Source organism: Adiantum capillus-veneris, chromosome 24, assembly GCF_014529385.1.
Source record: "Adiantum capillus-veneris isolate H3 chromosome 24, ASM1452938v2, whole genome shotgun sequence".
Lineage (NCBI taxonomy): Eukaryota > Viridiplantae > Streptophyta > Polypodiopsida > Polypodiales > Pteridaceae > Adiantum > Adiantum capillus-veneris.
The window spans coordinates 12665794-12671602 of NC_140954.1; the positions used below are offsets into that span (position 1 = coordinate 12665794).

Below are 5809 nucleotides of genomic sequence, written 5' to 3' on the forward strand. Positions count from 1 at the left end.
ATGGCCACATTGACACTCAAGGTTCTCCACCGATGGTGCACCATGTTTGGCTTGCCGGTCCTCATTGCCCTTAATTATGAAAAGGGGGTAAAATAAGAGTACATAGAGGAAGACCTTCAAAACAAGAGTTAGTTCTTGCTTCAGGTTAACCCCATCCACAAGAACATCCCTATGCTCATCCACAACGGCAACCCTGTTTGCGAGTCTTTGGTCGTTTTGCAATACATTGAAGAAGTTTGACCCTCTCCCGGTCATGTATCCCTTCTTTCTGACAATATATACCACAGTGCAGTTGCCCCTACTCCTGGGAAGACTTTGTTAACAAGAAGATCTACAACGCCGGAGCGCAGATTGTTCAAAGCTTCCAAGGAGAGAAGATAGGGCAAGGCCGGAAGGAATTCGTCGAGGCGCTCGAGACATTGGATGGAGCCCTCCACGATGTGTTTGTTGGAGGTCGATTTTTTGGAGGGTAGAGAATATGGTATTGAGGCCGTCCGGGGCGGGCAACAAGAAGAGCAACCTCTAGACACCCTTCAAGGCTCCCGTGCTGCTCAATGGGGCTGGGGCACAACACAACACAAACCAAAACAACAAACCCACAACCAAATCCCAACTACACAAGGGGCACCACCTAGTTTAAGAGCGAACTAGGACGCAAAAGAGGAGAATCGTTAGAGCAACCCACAAACAAGCAAGGAATTACACTAACCCTAACACCAATGGAACACTCTCACACACTAAAACACGAGAGAGAGAGAGAGAGAGAGAGAGAGAGAGAGAGAGAGAGAGAGAGAGAGAGAGAGAGAGAGAGAGAGAGAGAGAGAGAGAGAGAGAGAGAGAGAGAGATAGTGCTCGGGCTGCTTTGAAACGTATCGGCAATGATCAAGCAAACACAACTATATATTTAAGAAAGAGAGAGAAAGGGGGAGGGGGTGCTTGTTGCATTAATACCTTCTTACAAATCTGTCATGACAAATGAAAGTGAAATTAGTATTTGTTCAACATAGCTTGCGTAAATTTCACCACAACACATCACAAGAAAAGCCACCCCAATCACTGTTTTAAAGCCAGGGGAGTCCTCTCCACCCTGTCGCCCTCTTACAGTATGTGGGATTTATGGCTAGATTGATGACAACACCAGAGACAAGCTATCAAGAACTTAACAAAAAACACCAAGACACTTACTCATCATTGTTGTCCATTACTTCACGTTGGAAGGGAGACAAAATATCCGAGCTTAGTCCAAATCCACCCTCCTTGATTCAGCAAATGTTGGGCTTACACTAGTAGGAGAAATGATAGATTTTCTACTCTCAATTGAATGATCACTCTCTCTCTTACAATGGCATAGAGTTCCCTTGCTAATCCCCTATTACAACAAATGCACATGCATAAGACAATGAGCTTCCACTCAAGAGCTCCTTCTAGAGAGGTTGAGCTTGGCTTCTCAAGCTATAGCATAGTGCTCTTGCTTATGGCTCCCCTTTTGTGCTAGCTACACCCTCCTTTTATAGCAATTTTGAAGGCTAGGGTTACTCCTCTAACCATGGTTGGGTTAGATTTTCAGCAATTTATCTAATTTCTTTTGCTTGGAATTATCAAGAAGTTGGTGGGGAAAGAGAGAGGAGAGAAATGGAGGTGATAGGACTTTTCATAGTGGGCTAGTGTTAGTAGAGTTAGTATTAATTTACAAATGGAATTGGATATTTACAATGGGAGTATCCATGTAGGATACAAATAAGGAAGAAAAACTCTTAAGAGGTAAGAAAAGGTGGATTTCTTACAAGGTTGATGCTCCAAGTGTCTTGAGTAGGGCCAATTTTGACGCTTGTTGACGGTCCACTAGCTTTGACGGTACATTTTTTCTCCACTCTTGACCTTCCTTGAGAGACAAGGTAATTGAAGCTGAGTAATCAACCACCATGATGCTGTCTTTTAAGAGAAGAGGCTGAATTTTGTGGTTTTTTTAATAGATATGGGTAATTTGGAGGAGGAAAAATGAGACTAGGTGGTCAATTTTGGAATGGAATTGTGTGTGGGAGGTATGAGTTCACCATGGTTTCTCTTATTCTTCAAGGTTGAGGAGAAGGTGAGTAGGGTGCAGAGAGGAGTGGTGAGAGAGGTGGGGATGATGAGTGGAGAAGTGTGTGTGAAAGAGGAAAATGATAAAGTGGAAGAGAGAGTGTGGCTGCATAGCATGGGAAAACTGGGGTCCACTAATAAAATCATAGATGACAGCTCGTAGCTCAAAAAAATATGAAAAAGGTTGAGGCAAAAGTTCAGCCCACGAGCTACAACTTTTGTTTGTATCACCTTTTCAAATTCGGAGAGCAAGTGAACTTTAAAAATTCAGCAAAACCGACCGTTTTTTTCCACTGCACAAGGTCCTTGTGGGGTCCTTCTTTGGATGATTCTTTTGAATACCTCCAAGAGTGAGCCCTCCATAGTGCATGTATGCATGCCACCTACCCTTGACCTTATTTGGTAGGTCTATAATTGAAGATATTGTTGAGATCATGATATAAGTGAATAGTACAACTAAGAAAATCAAATATTGAGGGGTCTAAAAAATATGTACATGTCAAATATAAATAATATAGGTGGAAAAATATAAAGGGGTGAAAATAAATCTCTCTCATTATAAGTCTACCATAAAAAGATGAATATTTTTGGTGGTCTAATTTATGAGAGTAATAGAGAATATATGTAGGAAGGAAAAAATCACAATAGTGAAAAAAATATACACATAAATAGAACTAGTTTTTTTGGAATTTTGTTGGGATGGAGTTACACCAAATATAAGAGAAGCTTACATGAAAATATTTCTATATGGAATAAAGAATATGAAAAATGGTAAGAAAAATTGTGGTAATGGTGAGGCAATGTACAGAGCATAAATATCACACACCTAGGTAGAAATATTAAAATAAATACCAAAGTAATTATGAAAAAATCTTTTATTTAGGCCCTATATACAAAGAAATATTTACATACGCATGGGCCATAATATACTTATATTTTTTATTTTATTTTTATTTTTTTGGCTCAACTAGCCCAATGGCTAGCTAATTGAGGGTTTTTTAAGAAGATATGGGAAAAGTCCCGTGACTCACGCACGTCTATGTACAGTGAAATGGTAGGGATAGCCACAGTGTTTGGGTGATTTTGGTAGGGTGAGGTAACTCACTGTGGCAATTACAAAGAGCCGAAAAACGGCTATCAGTATGTGGACATTTCCTTGGCCCCCTTCCTCTGCCTTATGAGGCTTTGGGGGAGTTCAAGATCTGGGAAGCTGCTAGGTGCCCCCATTTGACAATGGAAGGAGATTGGATTAGAGTGGCCACGTGTGAAGGAGGCATACCAAAAGAGGCTTCAGACACCTTAATCTTAATTAGCCCAATATATATATATATAAAGAGAGAGAGAGAGAGAGAGAGAGAGAGAGAGAGAGAGAGAGAGAGAGAGAGAGAGAGAGAGAGAGTTACCTATTACTTCTGTTGCAACTCCTTTTTGCCATGGCGTGAAGGAGAGATAAAAATGAGCCTCACATACCAGAATGAAGTGCTCAATACACTAATAATATTCTTGGATTTGTTGCTCATGAAACTGCCTTCAAGGAACTCCCAATAACGTCATCGAACTATGCAAGCAAAGCAAGGACATTGCTCAAAAAGGTGATGTCCAAGGACCGCGAGGGTGCTCCTAAGGTTTCCCGGGTGGGTGCCACTAGATTTGCAAATGCAAGGTTTGTGGAACGTCTACAGGAATTCAATGAGTGAACTCTCGAAGGTATGGGCTCAAATGCGGAATCGGTCTCTAAGACATTTGCGATTGTCAAAGGGAACACTTTGTGGGAAGGTTAATAAGGACAACAAGTGATGTTGTGTGGTGATCTTTTGACATATAAAGTGTGCCTCAATAGATGTATATATTTGTCTTTGATTTTTAGGGAATTGATAATAATCAATTTTTTGTGCTTGCTGGCAAGGTATGTTATATAGCGCCTTTTTTGGCATATTTATCGTATGCAACTTCAATGCTGTGTGGACATGCCTCTAGATTTTCTCGAAGGGTTATTAAAACTTCCTAAAGAAGGTAATTTGTCTTGAAAAAGAGAGATGAGAGAGAGAGAGAGAGAGAGAGAGAGAGAGAGAGAGAGAGAGAGAGAGAGAGAGAGAGAGAGAGAGAGAGAGAGAGAGAGAGAGAGAGAGAGAGAGAGAGCCATTTGCAACAAAGCGTAACCATCGCTATTGGTCTTTGCTTATCCCTTGGGATTGATGAGAGTCATCTTTGGAGCACAATGATAATGTCTTAGTAAACTATTATTAATCGCATCATATTATTCCTAGACTCTCAAAGTGGTGACGGTTTGCTTATAAAAAAATATGGATTGAAGCGTGCAAGGTTTTTATGTAAAGCACTAGAGACTGACATAAGGAGGCCGTGAGCTTTGCTGTCAAGATGCTGTAGTGAAGGATTATGGTCTCACGAATGGAAAGTGTGTGCATTTGGTTGTGACAGTTTTAGAATAATGGGTAGTGACAATTAAAACAATTAGTGGCAAGGAGCATGCTTTTAGAACTGATAGAATGAAGACTTGAAATAAAGGTTATTGATGAAAGAAGCTAGATTTGCAACTCACAAGCTACAACTCGCACTGAAAGGTCATAATCTCAACGGATGACATGTTAATTGAGTAATTTTTAGTGGGGGATGATGCTATAGTGCACTTATTTTTAAGCAACACTATAAAACAATAATGCATGCTATTGGGGCTGACATAAGAGTTATTAGAAGTTTCTCACAAGGTGATGGGCAAACAAATTAATGTTGCATGGAAAAATGAGGAGGCTTCCATCAAGCAAAGTAGAAGAAAAATTTGACGATCGTTACCTGACAAAAAGTGGTAATGTTGAAAGCTTCTCAAAATGTAGCATATCGTAAGTGGTGTAGATCTCTTGGAGCATGTCAAAACTATTCTAGAAGAGGGACATGCTCCTGTTTTAGCTCGTGAGGTGTCTTGAGGTGTATATTTTATGCAAGATGAATTTGAGTCTTCCATTATTGGGTTTTTCAAACCAACAAGATAAGAAACCTATGGTTGTAAATAACCCTACGGGTCCACCTGTTACCAAGAATGGAGAAGTCCTTAAACGAGGGTGCTTTGTGTGGAGTGGTAGATTTTCTTTTGGATCATAAGGATGATGATAAAACATGCAGGTAAAAGCTCATTGGTTTTGCAGGAGTCCCCTCAACAACTTTGGTGAAATGCCACCATGAATTTTTTGGCCTATCAAAAACTGTAGAAACTACTTCAACCCTTCCAAAAATAGGGTCTCTTCAAATGTATGTACATGCCAAAAGAAACTGCGACGTCTCAGTTTCCTGTAGAATAATTACACCCGAAGTACACAAGATTGTCGTTCTTGACATACACTTTGCTAATATTGACAAAAATGGCACAAACATATTGTCTTGCAAGGAAGAAAATGATTTAGAATATAGCAACACACTGGAGAAGCGGATGATTCAAAATAGTTCAACATGAATTAGGGAAGTGGGTTCTACACAACAAACACTGCATCAAGCTCAACCTGCTCCTTGCACGTGTAGCCACGGTATGCAAAAGCTGCTCAAGTTGGCCGCTACACACATAGTTGCATTTTCCCAACACTATTTAAGATCACTTTTATGGCTCTATGAAATGAGGGAACTCTACCCAGCGTGGTTATGTGTGCGGAGAACTGGTCCACCTATTCATTTAGTGGAGAGTTGCAACCACAAAGAGAGAGAGAGAGAGAGAGAGAGA

The 5809-nt window shown here is 40.4% G+C and overlaps 2 pseudogenes; both read left to right on the plus strand.

The window, feature by feature from the left end:
- On the plus strand, positions 1–488 carry LOC147425964 (glutathione S-transferase U25 pseudogene; annotated as a pseudogene).
- A 3303-nt stretch (positions 489–3791) lies between these two features.
- On the plus strand, positions 3792–5548 carry LOC147425965 (phosphatidylinositol 4-kinase gamma 4-like; annotated as a pseudogene).
- Positions 5549–5809: the final 261 nt, after the last annotated feature.